The sequence below is a fragment of the Taeniopygia guttata genome, chromosome 1A (genome assembly GCF_048771995.1).
Source record: "Taeniopygia guttata chromosome 1A, bTaeGut7.mat, whole genome shotgun sequence".
In the NCBI taxonomy this organism is placed as follows: domain Eukaryota; kingdom Metazoa; phylum Chordata; class Aves; order Passeriformes; family Estrildidae; genus Taeniopygia; species Taeniopygia guttata.
The window spans coordinates 47,663,472-47,687,636 of NC_133025.1; the positions used below are offsets into that span (position 1 = coordinate 47,663,472).

At 41.2% G+C, this 24,165-nt stretch overlaps 1 protein-coding gene across 10 annotated transcripts in view; it reads left to right on the forward strand.

Annotated features, from left to right (window-relative positions):
• TCF20 (transcription factor 20) overlaps positions 1-24,165 on the forward strand; it is a 132,387-nt gene that overhangs the window by 57,958 nt on the left and 50,264 nt on the right. Inside the window, exon 1 of one of the 10 annotated variants that reach the window (XM_030262890.4) lies at positions 6,725-6,853. The exons of 7 other annotated variants lie outside the window; for them this stretch is intronic. The gene's annotated coding sequence lies outside the window, so the exon portion shown is untranslated. Of the gene's footprint in view, positions 1-6,724; positions 6,854-6,960; positions 8,027-8,062; positions 18,235-24,165 lie in introns of those variants that run through there. 2 more of the 10 variants (XM_030262888.4, XM_030262886.4) reach the window with 2 other exon arrangements.

Genomic DNA, 24,165 nt, shown 5'->3' on the forward strand with positions numbered 1-24,165 from the left:
GTAAGATTTTACTACATGGCTTGGACTCTAAAGATAGATTTGTCCAGCCTTTAAAAATTAAAGACTCATTTTCTTAGCTGAGGACCGTTGTGTCTTTGTGTTTGTTACCTAATTGCTTTTAAAGCATTTTCATCACCTGGGTTAGGTAATGTGAATGAAAATATGCTACTTTTCCCCATCCCCAAATGTGTCAGTAGCATTCACAAATAGTGGAATATGTTGCATTCAAAGTTGTAAGTTCTATCTCTTCTCATGTGCCCTATCCTGATTTGGTTTTGAGTGCAACTTTAAACTAATGCAGGGCACTAGAATAAGACATGAATAACTTTTTAAATGTAGAATGTAGAGTGTTTGAGCATTGAATAAACTTTAGTGAGTCTCGAGATACAAAGTAATTAAAGTAGTTGTGTTTGAAGTAGGTTTTTTTTCCTCATGTTTTGTTAGCAAGAGGAGATATGTAAGTAAACTGTGGTGGAACTTTAAAAATATTTTCAATAAACCAATCTCTCACTGCACCTAACCAAAAAAAAAAAAAAAAAAAAAAAACCAACCAAACAAAAAAAAAAAAACCAAAAAAAACCCAAAACAAACACAGAAGTTGATTTCTATGACAAGAAGTTAATGAGATTGCTTGCAATGGCTATCTTTAGTGGACCCTTAGGTTTCTACTACCCAGTATAAGTACAGACTTCTTACCAGATGAATATAGAAGACTCTCTTGGTTTTGGTCCAATCTGATGTTTTCTGCATTGGCCTCTTGCTGCTGCAAGCTCTTCTTATGTGCTGTTTCATGTGCCTGGAATTCTGGAGTGTGGTAGCAGCAAGGTGACTGGAAGAACTAAAGCTGTTCCTTCAGGGACCTTTTTTTCTCTCCTGTTGGAACAGCTGAGATTCAACAGCTATTGCATACATCAGGGAGGAAGCCAACAGGGAGCAAAGTAAGAATCAAAACCCTAGTTGCCTCTAAAATTTGGAACTATATGTCATGGGGATTTGTGCTTGTTAAGCCCAGAAATTCCCACTTCCCCATAGGCAGAAAAAGCCACCCCAGCAAATGAAACCTCTGTAAAGGGCTAGCAGAAGTAAGAGAGAAGAAAATTCCTTTCTGTAAAACATGTTCAGGCAAGGCAGAGTTGGTTTTATGTAAGTTAATTTAAAAAGACAAGTTCTAATATTTGAATTTCTAGTTTTATTTAGATATGCTTAGCAATTCAGATAATGAAGATTTATTGATGGACTTTTCTGCCTTGTTGGAGACAGTCTTGCTGGAGAATCACATTTGTATGGCTTTCTGTTTTAATTTCCACCTTTATTACTCTGGGCATCTGCATGGAAATTTGATTGGCTTTTCCTTAAAAGTTCAGCTTCTGTTGTTTCTCGCTTTTTCTGCTGGACTCAGATTCTTTTGTCTGCAGCATCAAGATCACTTTCACAGCAACTAATTCTATTCTGCCAGAAGCAGCTTTTTGGCAGGAAGGAAAAAGAAGAAGCAGAAGAGGCAGAGCAGGTCTTAAGGTACAAAGATCTTATTTTCATGAATCAGCTCTTTGTAATGGGAAGATGAAAAGGCAGAAGTGTTGCAGTGTTTTAATTTTTTTCCTGCTATGATTCACACTACCTACCTTCAGCTGCTTTATCATTTTCCTTCCTTTGAGATGCTCCAAAGTCTTTCAATCTAGTTGTTCTATTGCAGGAAGGGGCTGTAGGACTTAACACTATTGCTTATGGAGACATTCCCAGTGTCTGGAGAAGAGCAACTTCCAAGTGGTGCACCCAAGACATGACCACCAGTTTACTGAAAAATCTATGCTTGTCAAAAATATTTTCCAGCAAGCACAGATCCTTCAATAGTCTTAAGAGGAAAAGTTAAATATCAGTGAATTAATGAGAGGAGAGCCCTCTCTGTCTTTGCTTCAGTTTCTTGGGAGATATCTGATACTTCTTCTCCCTTGTGTAGGTTCAGATGTAACACTTTTTATCTTAAGTGTTAAAAAAATAGGAGGAAGGTATGGGAAATCCTTGGGCTGGGTAGGAAGAGAGGTAGGAAATGTTAATGAATGTAGCCATGCTGATGTCATTCCTGGAGAAAGAGAAACAGGTGAGCTGCCCTTGCTTTACACTTGCTTAAAGATGTAGCTGTCCCACCGTGAATACCAGTTTCAGTCCCTGGTTGCGTGACCTGTAGGTGCCCAATCTTGCTGTCATGTTTTGTATTATCTATCTTCAAGGTAGTCACTAATTCCCATTCCCATAGCATCTAAGAGCCTCTAGATGAAAGCTGTAAAAGTGCAGTGGTGAGCCTGTGCATGACATGAAATTGTGTAACAGGGGAAGAGATTACGATAAGGGTAATACTTTGAGGGGACGGGTGCCATGGCTGTGAGAAATCTGTGTGCCTGACTCCGTGGAGGCTTCACCTTCCTAGTGCTGCATCAATAGTGAAACCTTTTGTAAAGAAGAAGTCTCTCAGAGGACTGCACCAGCTGCATTCAGAAATCATGTTTGCTCTAACAAACACTGGGGCGCTCAGAGCCTTTCCAGCCGATGTTACCTGCAAATTTGTTCTCAATTCCCCTCCTGCATCACTTATTGTCCTCCCCCCTTCCAGGCAGAGGGAGCTCAGGGAGTGTGTGAAGATGAGAGGTGGTTGAGGTCAGGAATGGTGTCATCCTTCTGTTCCCCCTCCAAGCTGCTAATGTATGCTTCTGGAGAGCCACACGAACTGAGTAATTACTGAATTATGGCTAGATCAGAAGTGGTGACCTCAAAGACAGAAGGAGACTCTCCATCTCCATTTGTCAGTCCCCTTGGGGTCAGAAGGACAATTTTTCGCTGGGATCTGTGAGTGGGGGGAAAGGGAAGTGCAAGGTAAGCCTTACATTAAGGCATAACAGGGAAAAACGTTTGCTTTAGCCATTGCAGCGTTCATGTGCAGTAAGATGTAGCGTTGCTTGCATGTGTGTAATGACAGCAGCAGTGGTGGGAGCAGTGGCACTAACCCAGAAGGCTACTCAGGGGATTTTATTCTGCTCAGAATCGCCCATCCATCATAGAGGAGGGTGCCAAGTCTTGAGGCCATTTTCCTGCCTTATTTGTGCCTCTATCCTCAAAAGCATTTTGATTAGGAGATGGCAGGGAGGATTTCAGGGAGGAAGTGGGTAGGATTTGGAAAGTTTCTGTTGTGGTAGTACCATGGTGGCTCTGTACGATTATGGCCGACCTGATTTTCTTACACTAAAAGCAAAGAGTTCAATCTTTCTTATGATGGTAGTGTAGCATATCTGCTGAATTTATAGCACTTACTCTTGGATGATGGAATGTATTTGCTGGAAATTTACATTCAAACCTGTTTAGTTTGTTGTATTGATTGTAAAATTGATCCTTTATGGTTTTTTTAATTGTTTTTAGGTGGGTTTTAATTTTTTTTTGTGGTTGGGACTTTTTTATTGTTTTGGTTTTGGTTGGGTTTTTTTTTGGTAACCATTTTTGGCTTTAAATCCTCAGGGTTTTTTCTTCTTTTCAGAATTGAAGGGTGAGAGCGTATAGATGCAACTGAGTACTTTACCCTGAAGCAGAAAGGTTTGCATGGGTATTAGATTTCCACCCTGATCGTGTGTGTGTGGGATTTGTAGCCCTAGTATGATGGGGTTACTTTTGTCATTAGTCCTGGTAATGTTTTATATATAACAATTTTTTTTTTTTGTGGAACTGACAGTGGTCAAGAAGGTAGATGTCACTGAATGGCCAAGTCAGAAGGTTGAATTTCTTTCTCGTAGAAATAAAATGAAATGTTCAGTGGCAAAGAAGAACTTGGCAATGTGAACAAGGTGTACTAATGACAGTGGTTTTTCATCTGGAGTCTGCAGACAGCCAAAAATTAGTTTCTGGGAGAATTAAATTATCCATTAAGCTCAGTGGGGTTGTACGTTGAAGCCCTGATATATCACTTAGAAAGCTGCAAAGGATATGGCGTCTCTACTTGAGTGATATTTAACTAATATAGTTTTGATAATTTTGTTTACATTCTGCACTTAACTTGACCCTGTGTATTACCAGTGATGCCTACTGTAATGCAACAGCTGACAGTGGTGTGACAATTGCCTGCATTTGTATCATGAGCTCTTTTAAAACTTCAGTTCATCCTTCAAAATCAGCCATATAGTTTTCAAGCTTCTAAATATTTTAAAAATCAACTCCTGTTTTATTTCCCTTGTAACATCTACAAAGTAGTCATAACGGAGATGGGAAATGCTGCTCTGCAGCAGACTAGAGATTCAGATATTTAACTCTGTGAATTCATTTATTTTTGGTCCTTTGAGAAGTGTTTGACTTGGGAGTGGTTGCTGTCCTTGTATTTTTATGCCTATTTTTGAGCATTTTACAAAACTTCTGCTATTTATGCTGCAACTTCATTTTAGACATTAGGTAAAAAATACCTTGTTATAACAAGCTTATCTGGATAAGCAATGCTGTCATGTTTTTATATATACCAAAGGGTTTTACTTTAAGGTAAGTTCAAGTTTAGCTTAAGTTAGAGTGCTGTAAGCAGTCCTACCTTATAAATCTACATAAAGGATTAACCTCATTTGATGCTTCACTTCAAAATCAGACAACAGATTATGGAAAACCAAATTATAAAAATCTTATCGAGTTCCCCCACCCCATTACAGCTTTTATCACAGTCCTGGATCCCCAGGGGGAATGCTGCTCTAACCAAGCTCTTAGCATGCCATGACAGTCAACAAGATTAAGGCTGTTTCTGACGAGAGCAACCTCGCGGTTTGTCACGGTGAATGTGCTGTCAGAGCCTCTTCTCCGGGTGAAGGAAGCGATGACCTCCACCTCGTGTGAGCGAAGCACCGTGCTGGAAACACCACCTGTGAATGGGCAGCCAGTGCTGAGGAGAGCAGGGCGCACAGTACTAAGAGAGCTCGCAATAAAGCAGCGCCTGTGTGCTCCAGCTGCAATTTCCAGGGAGCTGATGCGGAGCACATCGCAATATTCTCATCTGAAGGAGACAAGGCATAGATCACAGCAGTAGACTCGCCTCAGAAAGGAGCCAGTGCCTCTCAAGTTTTAAGACGAGGGAGCAGAAGAGCAGGCAAGTCTTTCCTAGATGCTCCAGATGCACGATTGCCTGACCAGCAGCTGGGGAGTCCCTAACACCCGCAAATTGTTAACTTGAAAGACAAATGGTAGAAGAACATGTAATTGTTGTCTGCTCTGGTTGTTTTCCCCAGACTGCTGGCATAATTTTAGGCTTATCTAGATGAAATTTCAGCCAGCCTCCAAATTATTTTTGACAGATAATGCATGGTATGAGATGTGGTGGTTTGTATTTATTTTTCATAAAAAGCAAGTCACCTGTGGAGGAGCCATCAGTGAAGCTGTCAACTGGCTGTGCTTACAACACAGTCCTTCTCAGCAGTTCATTGCCTTTTGGATGAGCTCTGAGCAGAGGCCTTCTCTTGGAGTACACCTTGCTGAGAATCTGGGAAACAAAGCTTGGGAAACAGGGCAGTTATTGCAAGTGTCATATCTGCTCAGTAAAGTTCCTGGCAAAGCAAGTTTTAAAACCTGCTTGAGCTTTCTCTGCCCGGCACTTCAGAGCTTTGCAGACTGCCAGCCTTACTGTGTTTTCACGTGAAATGTTCTGAGTGGCAGATGGAGGAAACTGTAATGTCATATAGAGCTTCCTTTGCTGGCATACGGGCTTAAATGAAGGAGGTGATGACTTGACAGGCACTGCATCCTTGCTCTACAGCTGCCCCATCCACCAGCCTCCTTGCCCTCTTGCTCTCAAACCCAAAAACTAGTGAATGATCCCAAAAAGGCTTAATTATCTCTCCAGCACAAAAGTGCAACTAAACACACCAGACTCCCAAATACAAAGCCGGGGGGACTCGGAGGGCTGGCAGTGCCACTTCTGATGTTCCGAGAGGCTCTGGGCTGGCGGTGCGCGGCCAGGCGGGCTGAGGGGGCAGAAATCCCCTGGCACTGCCGCCTCCATGTTGTTTCCTGAGATCCCCGCGCCTCCGCTGAGGCACCTCCGATACGGGGCCCGCCCAGCCCCGGCGTACGGTCCGACTGCCGCCTCAGGGTGTGCTCCAGGGCTCCGGGCCGGCTCAGGGCTCGGCCGTCGCTGTACGCGCTGTGCCTGGCGGGGAGGCCGGGCGGAGACAAGTGGGCAAAAGGAGCAAAGCCGGTTCTTAAAATTACTTGAGGGAGGGTGAGGGTGGCGGAAGGGTGGAGAGAGGCGGTATTGATTTACGAGGAGAGGGAAACGTGAGCCGCCCCGGTGCCTGCCCAGAGGGGCGGAGGGGGGCGCGGAGCCCCGGCCGGGAGTCCCGGTGCCCTCCGCAGGGGCGGGGTGGTGCAGCACGTGCTCCGAGCGCGCGGGACGTGGGGAGGAGGCTGCTGGCGCGCGGCCCCTTTAAGCGGGCGCGTGGTGGTGGGAGGGGCGGTGGCTCCCTCACGCGCCCCCCCCACCTCCGCGCGCGGGCGCGCGAAGGCACGTCCCTGCTCGCGGGGGCGCGCGCGTACGCGCTCCCCCTCCCCTCCATCCCTCCCTCCCTCTCGCGGCCGGGACCCGCCGCCTCGCGCCGCCGTTCCCGCTGGCGCGCGCGCTGGCTCCGCCGCCGCCCGCCGCCATTGGCTGCCGGGGGTCAGGTGACCCCGTGTTATTTCCTGTGTGTGTGTGAGGTGTGAGTGAGGGGAGGAGGATGGCGCCGGACGCCCCCGCGCCCCTGCCCGACCCCCGGCCCCGCCAACCCGGCTGCTGAGCCGCCCCCGCCCCGCCCGCCCCGCCCGCCGCGGCGGAGGGCGCCGGGCACGGCGGCGGGGGGGGTCTCAGGTAAGGGGAGGCCGTGCTCGCCCGGGCTGTGTCGGTGTGTGTGGGAGGCCTGGGGAGGGAGTGCGAGCTCCTGGCGGGGGAAGCCGAGGTCGCCTGGGTGTGTGGGAGGGGATGTGAGGGTCTCAGCCGCGAGTTGGGGGGCGAGCGCTGGGTACGAGGGGGCTTGTGAAAGGGCTCCTGGGAAGTTTAACCTTCTCCTTCACCCTCCCCCCCCTTTTTAATATTTTTAATTTAAAGAAAAAAATGTTTGTTTACGTGTGTTCGAAGACGCCCTCGTGCTACCTGGTGGGGTGCCCACCTGTTTTCCTGTCCGGGAAGAATTTTTTTTTATAAGAATTGAGAAGTTTTTGTGGGATTTGGTGTTTTCGTTGAAGAGATAAACGATTAGAACTGTTGGAGAAGATGGATGCACAGTGCTCAGATTGTAGTCGGTAGGCAGGCTGTGTTGGGAATGCTTGAGGTTTGTAGTGCCTCTCTGCTTTTTGGAGGTTCAGCGTAGCCGTTGCTTATCTGCAGAGATAATCAGGATATAATGCGTTCCGGCTGCTGTGAAGATCAGTTTGTCTTTTCTTAATGGTGCTTACCTTGCTGGAAGTTGTGTTTAGGGTTGCAGTTGGAAGTTATTTTTCCTGCCTTGAGGGAAGGAGTAAGAGAAAGTTATGTAACATAAGTGTTCTGACCTATGTATCAGAGCTGCCTAAGGTAGTGGAGCTCTGTTACTAACCTGAAAATAAGAGCACGTTTGTGTTTGAAACAACAAGTGATTGTCTCTGTGGGTAGATTTGGCTCCACCAGAATCCTTTACTTCTTGTATATACTGTCTTTTCCTTTATTAAAAGGTCAGGTAGTTTGATTAAGTTGCAGCATTGCTTTCTGTACCATTCCGTGTTTCTTAAGTCTTCCTTTGAAAACAAAAGAAAAATAAGAGGTACACCTGTGAGGGGATTGCGTTTCAGAGCTTTCTGTGTTTAGGTTAGCATTTTGAAAGCTATTAATGTCTGTGTCACTTGTTGCCATCTGTTGCTGCGTGCATGGGTAATTCTTTGGAGAGTATGATTTTTAGAGTGCTTCCTGAACCAATAGATGTGCATGGAGCAGCTGGATCACCTCTACTCGGGTTTTATAGAACGGTGAAGTGACTGGATGATGGAGATGCAGCAGCTTCTGGATTAGGTTTGTAGCACATTGGCTGAACACAGTTCAAGAAGAGCTGATTTCTTTTACACATTTTCTAAACCTCCTTTGTCAGATTAGCTTGTTTTTGAGGCTTATTGATGGGTATTGTGTAGCCTAACCAAGTGGGTTTGGGTAAGCGTATGTGATAAGCAATTTTTAGCACTGTTATTTGAGTTTTAATTTGGCTGAAATGTTTCTGATTGGGTTTTTGTTTGATTATTTCTTTTTTTCTCTTTAAATCCGTATCTTTAAATCGGGTTCCATGTTATTTCATTTTGAGTTGTTTGAAGCTGTATTATTTAATTTTAATACTAGATTCTACTGCCATTTAAAAAGGCAGCTGCATTAGTATACTGCAGAGAGGATTCCTATTAAGAAAAGGAAAAAGATTTATTTGCTCGGTCGTCTGTCGCCTAAACTTTGTTAATGCTAGAAGGAGAGGAGGATAGTCATTCCTCATTTCTGTAAATTGCTGGTGCATGAAATGCATATTGTGTATTCTGGTTAAATTAACAAGCAAGTTACTGTGCTATTTGAGTGAAAGTATGACAACACTTTTTATATAAAAAATGCTACTTTCCTGTTGTACTCTTTTAAATCTTGTGGTTTTGGGATAGCTTTTGGGCTTTGTATTGTTAGGTTTAAATGTCTAGGGGGAAATTCTTGGACTTTTTTTGCTGGTTTGGTATTCTACTTGGCTTTAAGTCTGTTAGCATAATTTCTAGTAGAATTGCATGCATTTTGACCTAGAAATCAGTTTTCAGAGGTTTTGGGCTTGATGAAACATGGATTTTTGCTGAAATGTGTACTTTCATATACCTTTGCAGCCGGGAGCAGGTTAAGCATGGTTCCCTACATGAAAGCTGTAGGGGCAGCTTCATCATTTGTGACTTTGATAGGAGATCAGGAATTTTGGTTTTGTTGTCGTTTCTTTTCTTTGTTACTAATGCTATGTAAAAATAGCCTGAAGTGAATTTTTATTAAAGGAGTAAATCTGTTTGTATAATACATAAATAAGAAGTGAAGGTTATTTAAATGAAAGAAAACTTACTTGTGTATTAGTTGTAAAGGAGACCTATTTTTATTGTCAGAAGCTTCCTTAATCTCCAGCTGAAGAAATAGGCTGTTAGTAACCTGCTCACTATGTTTTAAAGGGTACTCAGGGTGCAAGTAATAACATTCTTAATGGCTCTGTCTATGATTGTTACATGTATAAAGTTTGTAGGACAAAGAGTGAAATGTATAGGATTTTGAGGTTTTTTTTTCCCCTCTCCCACTTCCTGTTGCGGAAATGTGTGCAAAGACAACCTTTTTGGGCTCTTAAGACAATGTTAAAAAGAAAATAATTGCACATCTCTTTTGTCCCTCTTTAGGTCACGTTTAACTCACCCACCCATTTGGCACAGTGAAATGGCGATAATGCTGCTCTTGGAAGGGTTCCTTCCTAAGAGTTGCAGTACACATGTCCTGTTGCTATTCTACCAACTTGGCATGCTGCTATCTGGAGTGAGGGCATAATATGTAATAAACTTGAATAATTTCATGCTGCTTCCTTGGCTTCTCTATAATTTGAGATAAGGATATTTAAGAGTTTATAGCTGGCTTATGCATATCTTGCCTTTTGACACAGGGCATGCCAAATCTTCATTTGAGTGGGATAGCTTTTTAATTAAAGCATGTGTTTATTTTTTCATACCTTGTTCAGTTATGTTTTGTACTTACGAAAGGTATTACACTCATGTTTTGGGAACCTGAATTCTTATAAGTTACAAAGATTTAGTAGCGATTTTGGCAGTGCTGGCTTCTCAGACTTCAGAGTGTACCTTAACTGGCTGTGTGAGAATTTGTATTACTTAATCCCATGGTTGGCCTCTGAAATGGGCAGTTTCTGAAGAGCCAACTAACTGATTTCTTGCTGGAGACTGGACTCAGACCAACCAACTCTTCCCATTCAAGAAATTAAAACTGCAGTTTGATATCAAAAGATGTTTTTTATTAACTGCTTTTGGTGAAATCTCTTTCGAAACAACATTTTAATTTCTGGTTTAGTTTTGGAGTTCTAAAATCAAAAATAAAGGCAGTCTTAAGTGTTTAAACCCACTTCTCATAGTGCTGATATACTATGTAGAATTTTCTTTATTATAGAAAGGCATTTAGTGTTACTGAAAGAGAACACAAACATAGTGTAAGCAGAGGTGTATAATTCTCTAAAATCATGCAGGAGAGGCTATTCCTGTAATGGGATCCTGATGTACAATTATCTTCCTATCAAACCTTTCTTACTTATAAAAAGGAAAAAAAACCAAGTGGTTCAGTTACTCTTATTGCCCGGGTCCCATTCCTGATGAGTCTTGACTGAACTGGGAAAATTGAAGATGTCTTCAGCCGTGTGCAGCACTACTGTGCATCTGTATCACACTGGTGTCTGGCTGCACCACTCCTTGATTGCTTCAGCTAAGCCTTTCCCCTGGTGCTTACCACTAAGATATATATTTATTTGCTCGGAGTCAATTGGCAAAGCATGTGGCATTCTTTATTATGCATGTACATGAGTTTCCTTTCATTTTAAGAACAGGAAAGGACAAAAATGAAAAGCAAGACCCAAAGACTCAAAAATCAAGACTGTCATGTAGTCAGCAGTGGATTCTGTTTGGCCCTGTTGGAGGATAAGGTCTCCTCTGGATGTTCTGTGCTTTGCTGCCTGTTTGCATTTGAAGACAAAAAAAAAGCCATAATTGCATTTTACCAACTCTTGAACTTCTTGCTGCTTTCACAAACAGCAGCACAAGCAGTCAAACTTCCAGTTTTGGTTACAACAGAGCAGTGATCTTGCAGTAAGACTCTTGTTTCTTCTTGCCCCTTACCAGTGATTCCTCAAGAATGGAGCTAAGCAGTGGTAGCCAAAATTGCAAGCATCCTCTTTTCAGTTCAGCCTGGTGACAGTGAATAAGCTTGTGTTTTTTCCAGTGCTTTTTGTATTTCTCTTTTAACACAGTCTTTCTAACCTGTGTGATATTGGAAGAGGGGAAAAAGTGTTACCAGATTCTTTGTTGGGGAGCCGTGGGTTGAGTCCCTTGAGATTTGACCTGTTCTCTCTTTGGGAAGGCTGTTATTTCTTGCCTGAATTCTGATGCAACAAAGAGAAAAAAGCTAGGAAAATTGTTTTCTTTTCCCTACCTCTTCATTACAAGCACACAGCATGCCTGCGTTCATACCTATAACCGTGTATGGAATTCATTGCATATTCTGTGCTGGAATATGATGACTTATTTTGTAGTATTTTACTACTATGAACTCAGTCATCTAATTGCTAGTAAATTGCAAATCCTAAACAGAACCCTCTGATGAGCTCTGGTAAGAGCTCAGTACTTAGCTAGAAATTGTATAGGGAGCTGCTATGCTGGAAGCTTTACTAGAGTTTATTGGAAGTGTTGTTCATATCACTTCCTTTGTAAAATTAGATGCTGCAAAGTGTCCTTTTAATAGCTTTTAACTGATATAAAGACTTGGTATTAGCAGAGCCGACTGAATGGCTTGTGTCCATGTACAGCATCACTAATGACTGGGAAAAACATACCTAAAACTTAGTAGCTGAAAGAAAATTATGTGCTGTCATACTTGCCAGAATAGGCATAAACCTTCGTACACCATAATGAAATGTTGTTAATCAGCATTCAATTAGATATCTGCAGATTGCTGTTACCTTTGGTCATGTCACTGGATACACTTGAATTTCCCTGGGATTTGATTTAACAGTGTTTTCTATGTGTTCTGGAATAGTGGAAATGCTATATGTGATTTTTAAAAAATTAACATAAATGGTTATATGATAAATGTAGCATTATGTTTTCTGCTGGAAATACAAAACATCAGGGCAGAAACAGTCTGGGAGGTTCCTGGAGAGCAACCCCTGACATAAATGATGAGGTGGAAAACTAGGGAAGGCACCTGCTGGACCTGTGGTTTGTGAACAGAGAAGGATTGTTGGGTGATGTGATGGTCAGAGAACATCCTGGGCAGAGTGATCATGCAAGGATAGTTTTCAGTTCTTGGGGAGGTATGGAGGAGAGTCAGCAGAACTTCCATGTCGGACTTCCAGAGAGCAGGGAGTCTGGCCTGTTCAGGAGCCTGGTTGACAGAGCCCCTTGGAAGGCATTCCTGAAGGGCAAAGGTTGGACTTCTTTAAGAAGGAAATCTTACAAGTGCAGGAGCAAGCTGTCACCATGTGCTGAAAGATAAGCCAGCAGGGAACACCGGTCTGTCTGAATAGAGAGCTTTGGCTGGAACTTGGGGAAAATAAAAAAGAGACGACCTTTGAACCAAGGGGCATTAAACTCTGGATGATTACATGGATGTTGGGAGGTTACACAGAAAGAAAATTAGAAGTCCAAAACCTAACTAGAATATAGTCTGGCTGCTACCATGAAAGACAATAAAAATGTTTCTATAACATGCATTAGCAACAGAAGGAGGGCCAAAGAGAGTCCTTTATTGGATGTGCGGGGAAACAAAGTGACAAAGAATGAGGAAATGGCTGAGGTGCTTAATGCCTTTTTTGCCTCAGTATGTATAATAGTAAGACCAGTTGTTCCCTGGGCATCCAGTCCCCAGGGCTGGAAGACAAGGATGAGGAGAAGAAAGAAGCTCCTGTAATCCAAAGGAAAATGGTCAGTGACCCTGCTACACCACTTATGGGTACTGATGGACTTGGCAGAAGTGTTCCCCGAGCTGCTTTCCATCAGCAGTCCCAGCTACCTGGGGAGGTCCCAGGTGATCAGAAGTTGGCAAACCTGGTGGCCATCTACAGTAAGGACTGGAAGGATCTAGGGGTCTACAGGTCTGTCAGCCTGACCTCTGTGCCAAGGAATGTCATGGAACAGACCTTAAGTGCCACCATGTGGTACGTATGGTTCAACCAGGTCTAGTGAGCTTGTGTTTTGGAAGGTCAAGTCCTACTTGACCAACTGATCCCCTTCTGCAACAAGGTAACCTGTTTAGTAAATGAAGGAAAGGCTGTGGATATTGCCTAGCTGGACCTTAGTGAAGCTTTTGATAGTGTTTCCCCGGCATTCTTCTGGACAAACTGCTCCTGGGCTGCACCCTGTTTGCTGGGTGAAAGCTGGCTGAATGGCCAGTCTCAGAGTGGTGAGGAGTAGAGTTGTATCCAGCTAGCAGCCAGTCACAAGCTGTGTTCCCTAGGGCTCTGTGCTGGAGACAATCCTGTTTAATGTCTTTACTGGTGATCTGGGTGAGGGAATTGAGTGCACCCTCAGTCAGTTTGCAGATGACACCAAGCTGCGCAGGAGTGTTGATCTGGTAGAGCACAGGAAAGCTCTGCAGGGGGATCTGGTCAGACTGGGTTGGTGGACCAAGGCCAGTGGTATGAGGTTCAGCAAGGCCAAGTGACAGGTCCTGCACTTAGGTTGCAGCAGAACCATGGAGTGCTGCAGACTGGGGGTGGAGTGGCTGGAAAGCGGCCCAGTGGATTGACAGCAGTTGAGCACGAGCCAGTGTGTGTGCCCAGGTGGCCAAAAAGGCCAGTGGCATATATCTGTGTGGCCAGCTCCTGTACACTTGTGAGGCACCTTGAATCCTGTGTCCAGCTTTGAGCCCCTCATTACAAAAAGGACAGTGAGGCACTGCAGCACATCCAGAGAAAGGCAATGGAGCTGGTGAAGGGTCTGGAGCACAGATCTTAGGAGGAGCAGCTGAGGAAGCTGGGATTGTTTAACCTGGAGAAAAGGAGACTTGGGGAAGACCTTATCACTCTCTACACTACCTGAAAAGAGGCTGTAGCCAGGTATAGTTCAGTCTCTTCTCCCAAGTAACAAGCAATAGGACAGGAGGAGATGGCCTCAAGTTGTGCCAGGGGACGTTTATATTCAATATTAAGAAATATATTTTATCTGAAGTCAAACATTTGAACAGGTTCTCCAGCAATGTGGTGGAGTCACCATCCCTGGATGTATTTAAAAAGATGAGTAGATGTTGTGGTTAAGGACATGGTTTTGTGGTGGCTTTGTCAGTTCTATTAGAGGGGTTGGATTTGATAATCTTAAAGGTCTTTTACAAACCAGTAAATTCCATGTTACTATAAACCATGTCTTTCCCTTTTGTTTCTCATCTTGCATTCAGGGGAAGAAGAATGAATTCAACAGTGTTCTGTCATGTTGTGTAAGTTGGTTTGCCCACTATAAGTTTTCTCTATTTCACTTCATATGTGGAGATTGGGGAGGTTTTTCTTCTCTCCCTTCTCCAGCATTTTAACACGAGATGTGTACATATAATTTTCTGATACTCTTGATCCTGACCATACCTTGTGTGTACTACTACATAAAATTGGTCTTTTAGCTAGGTCTTGATAAGTAAAATAATAATAGATACTTAGCAGGCAGTAAATTAAATGAGTTGGCTAAAATTGTTGCAGAAGGAGGTAGCAGATTGTCTTTGTATTGCAGGGCATTGCTGAGTGAGTGGCAGATTCTTTTCTGTAGTGTTGGAGAGCGGAAGTAGCAGGCGCATAACTGAGAATTGCTCCAAAGTGACACTTTTTATTTTGCATGAGAAGACTGAACTGTGCTGTTATCTCCCTTCCATCTAAATCACTGCATTTTAATGAAAAAACATCTCATCCCATATTACTCTGAGAGTGCATAAAGAGAACTCGGCTGCAGAATTGTTTGTTTGCTAGCTATGGTAGGACACTGGTTTTGGTGATGAGTTGGGGGTCCATTGCAGTGTGGTATTCTGCACCTTTGCAGTTCTGACTTCACCTAATATCATTTTTACTTTGGAGAGAAGGGATTCTTGAATTCTGGCCTTTTTTACTTTTGCTTTGTGTACTTTTCTACATTTGGTGTCTTTCACCTTTTCTGTATTAGGTATCTCTCTTATTCCGGTTATCAGAGACAAAACTGTTCTTGCTTGCAAATTGCTTGGTTGAGTAGATTTTTATTTCAATGATGGTATTATCCTGCAGTTAGGATATAGAAATTTTACTTGTTGCGTGTTCATTTTGTTTGTTTCCTTGTCTTTTTGCCTTGCATGAATACAGCTTGTTTTATGTTTGAAAGGTAGAATTTATGGAAAACCAAAGGGGAGTGTATATATAATAGAGCTGCTGAAAACAGCAAGGAGAGGAGAAGAGGTTAATTTTATGTATACTCTGCAGCATAGTCAAAACCCTGTTAAAGCTGGTGGAAAAAGCAAAACTTCTGTAAACCTGGGTCAAACTCACCAGTGAAAGCACATCTCTTAGCTCAATGAGAAACAGCATTAGGGAGTTCCTAAAAGTAGAAGGGAGGAGGAGGAATTAGGAAATAAACTTCTTTGCTTATCCACAGAACTGTAATGTTTATAAAGACTTTGTTGGTCTGTGTTTACTCATGGAATTTCGGCTCTATGTGTACATTTCCTTGCTGGATTAAGCTAAGGAGTAAGGTCCTTTTGGTCGGTTGGTTAACAGGACTTGAAGAATTAAATCAGGAACAATTCTCAAGGTGAAAATCATTTAGTTGCCATCTTTCTGGCTGAAACAAGGCAGCAAACTTCATTTTTTCATAGAAAATTGGGATGTTTTAGAGCAGGGGTGAAAAGAGATCTAGTCCTTCTTTTCTTGTACTAGAGCGCTAGGACTACATTAGCATTAGAAGCTGGCAAATGAAATGGTGAAGTTGGCAAGTGAAATGGTTATAGGTTTTCCATCATGTATGGTTTATGTTAATTGTACCTCTTTATTTAGCTTCCTTGTGAGAGGAGATAGGTGGAGACAGAAACAGTGGAGTCTTCTGGTTTTGTTTTTTCTTTCCCCCCTCGTGTACAAGATGAATGACTGCAGGAGTGTGAGAACTTAAGTTTAAGAGAATGATAGGACTGATTCTGAGAGTAATGAACCATCTAAACTACCTCTTACTTTCAAATGCTAACTCTAGCATTTCCAAAAATTATGCTCTGAGTGCAGTATCCTAGTTATCCTCCACTAATCAGTATTTACAGAGACTTTTTTTCTGCTCCGGTTTTGGATTCATCCCTCCTCTTTCAACTGCTGACTTCCTTAAGAGTATATCCTCTAGGATATGACATGGAATACATGCAGTGGGAGCTTTGTCCGTCGGCTTTCCAGCTTCAAACACCTCTGACACTATCACTGTGGTGATACAGAAATCCTCTAGGGAAGGAGAAGGCTTTAAAGCCTGGTTGTGAGAAGTTCTCTAATTGTAGGTTGTTAATTTCTCTGAACTGCTTATGCTTATTAGAGTTAATTTTGTACCTGTGGTGTGGTCTGACTGCTGTTGACATTCCTTGCCTTTGACTGTGGCAACAAAACTTGGAAGTCTGCAGTTTGTTGGTTACAGTGGCTTGAGTTTAAAGCCTAGATTTTTCAGACTTCTAACTGAGGTGTGTTAGGAGTTTAATCACTTTTTTAATGCATAAAGTTGACATAGAAAGATTGCTTCTGAAAGGTTTTGACTCAGTGGGGGAGCTGGTGAGAGTGAGCCAATTTAAGTGCTTTAGGCCAAGGCTAAGTATAGCCCTCAGGAGTGAGTTCTGAGCTGTTTGGTCCAACATTGCTTTGTGCTGCCTTCTCCCACATCTTCTCATCTGTCTGTTGGTTATGCCAGTGGAGCTACAGTGGGGATCCATGATGAGGTGGTTCAAGAAACTGGTCCAATCTGAAAATTTCAAAGAAAGCCTGCAGGGGTGGGTATGGGCAGATAGGAAGGGGGGGTCCTCCTTAAAATAGTCCTACCTCTGAAGTAGTCTCTTTGTTGAATTATTTAAATGTATAAAGTTATTTTGTATTAATCTGAACTGTTTCTCCTGTCTCCAAGTAAGTGTGGCTGTAGTCTTAGTCACTCCCTGTTAGTCTCAGAAGACAAAGCTTACTGTAAGGATGTGTCTGCTTCAGTTTGTGGCTTCAACATGAGGCAGATGCTGTGGAATCTAAAGTATGGAGAAATGAGCAAAGAATTTAGAGGACATACGTTGTAGGAGACGAGAAATGTTAGGCAGAGAAAAAATTCTTGTTCTTCTAGTGTGAAAATTTTACAAATGCTTTGAATTTTTTTTTTTATTTGAGACAAGTTCAAACAGTTCTTATGTTTGAGAAAAATAAGGTTTCTCTCAACTTTTTTTAATCAGTAAACTTGACATGACCTTCACTGTATTTTCTTTTAAAGTGTGCCATAGCAGTACTAGTTGCAGACTTTCCACACTCAAATTCCTCTTAAATCTGCATTGATTTAGGGATATGAAGTGCTGAATTAATAGGAAGAATGATAACCTTGGCTAGTGAAAATTGAAAGTGTTAAAGCTAAAATTTTTGTCTTACCTTAAAGGAACAAAACCTATCAATAAGATGAGTGGAAGGTGTAAATTTGAATACAGCTTTTCTGCAATTGAACAGTAATTCTTTCATTTGTTAGTTTAGATGGATTAAGGTTCTGTTTCTACTTGATTTTAATATTACTGCCTATAATGTAAATAGGTGGTATTATCTTCAACAATGGTTTTACCCTAATCAATGGATATAAATCTTGTGTACAATGCATAGCCTCTATTGTAATAATACTTGCACATAACTGATACAGGTTTTATGTCAATTTACGTCATTTGCCTTCAGGAGTTCCCAAGAGTCTTAGTTACAGGCTCATTGCACCAGACTTTGTAAAAAAAAGAATAAAAAAATTTAATTCTATAGACTATGTTGAATAGAAAAGACACGCATTACAGGTACTACTTAATATGACCCTTATAAGTATTCATCTTAGCAACTTGTCATCAAGGCTGGGGCTACAGCTTAGTATGAAAAATGATAGAAGTTAATTAAAAATAATGTGTTAGGATGGTGGGCTTTTATTTCCTCCACTGTGTAGTTCTGAGTGTTTTAGATACTGGATAAATTTCTGCACAGAAAGTGGGAGCTTGGGCAGATAGAACCTCATGACACTGCTTGAACTTTACTGTTTTCCTCTTGCAATTAATAATTGACATCTCCTTTTCATTGTTTTGTAACTGAAAGGTGAAGGTTTAGTGAGAGCTGTGATGCCTGTGCTGAGCTTCCTGTCTTGCATGTCTGAGGAGGAGCAGATCAGAAGTGGTTCTTGAAGTGGATGTTCAGATTTTGCTGTACTGCCAGAGCAGATACCGTGTTTGACTGCTTGAAGACATAGGGGGTATGGACACAGGTCAATTTGCAATAAGAGGTATGTAATGAAGTGATGAATTGCCAAAATTTTTGGAGGACCAGTGAGGTGGATTAGGATGTGCAATCAGCTGATCTGCAGCTTAGAGAAAAAAAAAAAAAAGAGATGAGCTGAGGGTTCAGTATTATTTTTGTTTTGGTATTAGGAAGGGTAGTTCAACTACAGTGTAAAGACCAAGAGCCTTTTAAATATGTGCTCCTGATTTCAAGTGCCCTTCAGTAGCCATGCCACTTAAAACAGTTCCTGCTGTGTCTGTTTTGCTGGTACAGATGTTTGTGTAATGATACAGTGAATGGATCTGTCAGGTCAGAAATGGCTTTTCTCTCTCACAGAATTTTCTTGACCATATCAGTTCCCTGATCTGACTTGCTTGTGAATGGCTGTGTTAACACTATAGAGATGGCTGGACCTCTGCAACTGGGCTAGAGAAGACTGACCCTATACGTGGGTCCAAAATTGTTGTTTTAGTCTTTGACATAAAATGGAATCTGACTGATTGGCATAGATTCTTATTAAAATAGCAGTGTCTGTTAAAAATTTGGATGGATAACTTTCAACAAGAGGTTGGTAGATTTTTTGAAAGCTATTTAAGTGCATCTGTGCTGTTGATTGAGACTGAGAACCAATGGCATAATAATAAAATCAGATACATACCATCAGCCAAAATTCTGCTGAACTTTGGTCATTTGTTATATTTCTAGAAATACATGTTTTCATAGTACTACATCTTAAATACTGGCTTACAACAGAAGTTGTTCTTGTCAAATTTTTTCTTTCTTCATGTTTAGGAATATGTATTTAACAGTGCACTGAAAGTGCAAAGCTAAACTGGTAATGGCATTTTAGTTTTTTTCATTTAGTGAGTAAGGAAAACTTGCAGAAGCAAAAAAATCTGTGTATTTCTGATTTGGTGTTATACAAATGGTTTTTCACAAAAATATTTTGGATGTGAGGGAAGAAAGCAGCAGCCAAGTAATAGCCACATGCAAAATTTGATTATTTTTTGTTGTGGTTTGTTTACATGATGCCTTTTATTATAGCAGATTAATGCTCTGAATATGTCTGCTCACATCTCCCCTGTGAGACAGGAAGTACACTGACTCAGGCTTATTGTGGTTGGACTTTTTCTGTGGTCACTTAAAGAAATATATGAAAAAGATGTGAATGTAGATTTTATCTAGCACAATAATCTCCAGAGCATTCCCCTCTCAACTGACAAAGCTCACTGTGCTCCTTCTGCCATGCTCATCTGTTCCTCACCATTCTGTGAGAACCATTTCCTTAATTGTTTGGATTTAAGCTCATACATACTGACTTTCTGAAAAGCTGTACAGACATTTTGGTAAAGAAGGCATAGTGTGTCTGTGAGATGATAGAAACTAGTTACGCTTGGCCAAGCTGTAGTTCATTTGAGGAATTTTTTGATAAAAATTTTCACTAGGAAGGACAAAATTAAGTTTTGGTGTAGTTTTTTTTTTTTTTTGTCAAGACCAGTATTACCACTGATTTGCAAGACATGTTGCTAACATGTGTTATTAATAGGTACTTAAGCATGTGTAACCACTACATAACGGTTTCTGAGACATGCTGTGATTTTTTAGAATTTAAAAAATCAGTTTCTATTAATGCAGTATTCTGGGTTTAATTTCATTTTTGTCTGCTTTACAAGATACTTCAGTTTAACTACTTCCATAGGGTCTGGCGCTCTCCGTGGTAATTACCTGTATCCTGTTTCAGCTTTGAGTGGTGTAGTAAGGTTTGTTTGACAGAATATATCATGATGGCTTGGTGAGAGCCAGATCTGACTTTAGTTTTCTCTAGAAATGTAGTGGTGAATAATATCAGAAACATGACTTTCTGAAAGAAGTGAGCAGTGAATGTTACTGCGTGGACAAACTGGTGACTATTTGAAGGGCTGACTGTCTCTGTTTACTTCTATAGCACACCTAATGTTGAAAACAAGTCTTAATTATTCTCCTTTTTCTTTTAAAAAGGCATCAAATACAGAAGAAATAAGTTATATCTGTTACGTCTTAAGTTTGATCTTTGAATTCATCTTCTTGTAGCATAGGTGGCTGATTTGCCTTTTCTTAAAAGCAGCAGTGTTCCTCCAAAACTGAGCCAAGGTCAATCTATTCCCAGCCATTTGATCAGGTGTGCAAATAATAACTCTGTACCTGCAGAAATGGGGGTTACCAACTTGGCCTTGACAATAGAAATGGTACTCAGTACTTGGAAATCCCATTTTCCTCTATTTCTAGCTGAATTTGGAGCATGGGCATTATTTCTTACAAAATATACTCCTGAGTTTTTCATATTCAGGTTCTGGCTTTTGAGATTGTTTTGGTTATGTGTGTTTTCTGCTAGTTTAAGAAGATAGAACAAGGAAGGACAAAAATAGTGATTTTTGCATTTTGTATGAGTTGTGGCAAGAAATGGCTGCAAATATACATACATCTCTGTCACTTGTGCAGCATTTAGCAAGTGAGTCTATTTTAATCAGAACTGTGGACACTCTATAACCCTCCCAACTTCTTACTGTACATTTTGACCTATAGAAAATATGGTCTTACTGTTCATTGCCTGCCTGTAACTGCTTTTTATTTCCTGATAAGCATGCTAGGAAGTGAGAGGCTTTTGACAGAGCACTAAAGATACATTGCATTTGACTGCTGCCTGAGACTTCTCTGCACAGATGGATCACGGTAGTCAACCCAAATCTAAACAAAATTTAACAAAGCCGAAAGACCTCACTTATGTCCTACTGAATGGACTGATGGTCGTTTCATTTGCTCCTTTATAGGCTTATAGTCAAGAATTAGGTGTGTCCGCACAGTATTTTGGTTTTTAGTTCACTTGTTATGAGCTGTCTGTAGCGATGCATTACTGTGTTGGCATCAGTGTTACGTGGGGCGATCTGGGCAGCTGTCCTGTTATTTGTCCAGTCGTTGATAACCGGGACAAAAAGAGTTGTAAAGATTTATGTGTCTGTGAAAGAAAGCCTAGCATGGTGTATTGGAGAAGATAATTTCACAGAGTAATCTTGATGTGGGAGTACTGATGAGTTCTGTTAATCAGCACTGGTTGGGGGCACTGATACACACGCAGGAAGCATTGAAAGATGCTTACATGCTGTTGACTAGCATTGGATAATCTTGCGCACAGCAAGGTCACAGTGCAGTAGATTTGTATTTTGAGGAACCCCTATGTTAACAAAGTTCTGTGAGGCTGTTTCACATGATCAAACAGGATAGAAAATATGCATTGTGCTTAAAAATAAGTTCACATGAAGAAGATCAATTGATACAGTGCTTGAAATAACTTTACATATTTCACAAATAAGTCTGAAATTTGGGTAAGAGGACTTATTGCTTCTTTCTAGTCAAGACTTCTGTGCAGTGATTCCATGAGTGAGGCTGTTCTTTATCAGCCACACAAGCTTGTAATATGTTTCCTTTGTTCCTGCCAGATTGAAGGCAAATTTTGATTACTGGGCTGTTGGGGGAGAAATGAATGTGTTGGAGCAAAGTGAAACTGCTTAGCCTAGTGAGTGTAGTCTGCAGCATCTAGATGGATGTTCTTAGATGGCTCTACAGCTACAGGCTATAAATACTTTAAAGTCATGCAGCTTTACTGAGGGAGCTGCATGCACGTGTAGCAAGAGTGTAGGTGTGACATTGGAGTAGTTAAAGCTATGCCAGACTCTTACCTTCCCTTTGAATAAACGAAGACATTGCATATTGTGTGTGTTGGAAAGAACTGTAAATGTGTGTAATTTGTGGCTGTTAACAAAACACTTGTATGGAGGCAGGACTGTGTCCCTTCTGCTGGGGATGGCATTATGGATGTGTACCACTGGCATTACAGAGTTTTATATGATTGTGTTGTAGTCTCTAGTTGGCAATGTTGCTTTGTCCTCTTGAGATCATGCATGAGGGGGAATATATACCAGCTGAAAGTGTTTTCTTTAAAGGCTTCGAGTAAAAAAAAAAATAAAATAGACCCTTTTTTTGCATGTGGATGGGGGTAGACTTTGAAGGCCTTATCTATCTGAATGTATTTTATTAACAAGACTTGTCCAGGGGATTATTCTCAGTGGTTTTGCTCAGAGTATAGCACTTAGAAGCACTTTACAGGGCTCTTACTATTAAGAAAGGCTATTGCAGTAGTAATTGTAATAGTTCTGTATTTTTAGCACATTAATGACAGGAAATGTGCTAGTATGTCTTAAGTTATCAGTGATGTAATGGGTCAGAGCATGTCCTTTTTTTACTCCTGTTATTAATGAAATGCCTTTTTTCTTTTAGGGAGCTATTCTACTCGATATGTTACTCAAGTTAGGCTCCTTGTGAAATACTGAAAGCAAGCGTTGTCCTGATAAAAACTTCTTATTTGTTTGTCAGGGTAAATTCCAAGATTGAAAAAAATAAAATAAATTGAAGCAGAGAAATATGTTCTCCCTGTTTTGAGTTAAGCATATATAGCTTCTGGACTAAATAAATGTTATATGATTACATGAGATTATGGAGGGTAAGAATTTGTGCCTTGGTTCACCTTTACCGTATCTCTGTTCTTAAGGGCATTTTTCAGCATCTTGTGCTGTTTCTATTCGTTATATAATTAAAATTACTCTTTTTTAATAGTAAACAAGTCTTAAGAATGTTTGCCAGCATTGTTAACATACATTAGCTTGAAAATGTAGCAGTTTTTCAAGCCTGTTGGTAGCGTTACAGAGAATGAATATCATTCCGAGATTAAAGTTTTTGTATGATGTAATGCAGAAGAGGCTTCCTGAGATCTTTTCCAGACTATGCAAAGTAAGCTTTGGTAAAGTCATATTTAAAAATTGAGCCTGAGATTCTGTGGGAGATTGCGCCTGTGAGAGGATGGAAATGTTGCTTTCACGAAAAGAGGATGGATGCCAAGCATGTGGTAGCCAGGGTGTGCACGCAGTCTCCATGGCACGTGACCATTGCTGATTGCAGAGCCCCACACTGCTTATCTAGAGAAGCTGCTTTTAACATCTGCCAGTTGCAGTAGATGTTCTCTTACATTTAGCTTGATAACTTTCTTCTATGTATGTTTTTTTCCTTTTTTTTCCTCCCTCTTTTTTTTTTTTGCCTTACCAGCAAGTCACAAAAAAATTAAGAAGCTTGCCTTAGGTATCCCAATTTTAGTCCTACCCCAAAAGGGCTAGAGCTTCAAACTAAGGAAACATCAAAAGCAATGATTCAGAAAAAAGGAGGAGTTTATCCATAATAAGCCTGAACTGGACAGATTGGCACAATGTGGCATTCATAGAAGTGTTATTCATGTGATATATGTAGTCTTTAAAATGCTAAAAAAGTGGAAGTTCAGCAGAACAGCAGATCTCTCATGACACTCAAAATATAAGATTAAAACAGCAGTAAAATTGACTTCCTAGAAGAAGAGAGACAGAATTTGTGTTATTAACAATTTGACAGTTCCCTTTTGATTCTAGTATTATTATTATGTGCATCAATCTACATGAACCAAAGATGCAACACAAAGAGGCCTTTGAGTTAGAGGAAAGGGGCTGCAGAGATATGCAGTACTGTGGGGTGGTTTTGTGCCTGTGTATTCTGTAGCCTACACACACAGATAGTAGAAAATGAAAGACTCCAGTGATAGAGTCGGTCTGTAGATAACATACATGTTAGTAAAAAAAAAAACTTTGGTAGGCAGATGGGAAAAGAACTAGATGCCAAATCTTGCCTGCATCTCATTGTGTGCCTGGGTTTTCTTATGAGTTTGGTGATCTGCTTGGACAAAACTTAAGTGTAAAGCTAGAAATTCATTCTAAATGGGTTCAGCTGAACATGGCAAACACAAAGCATGGCTAAATAGGAAAACATAACGCAGGCAAGTTTTCCAGGAAGTCTCCAATCTGAGGAGTTTGGGTTCTGTTTC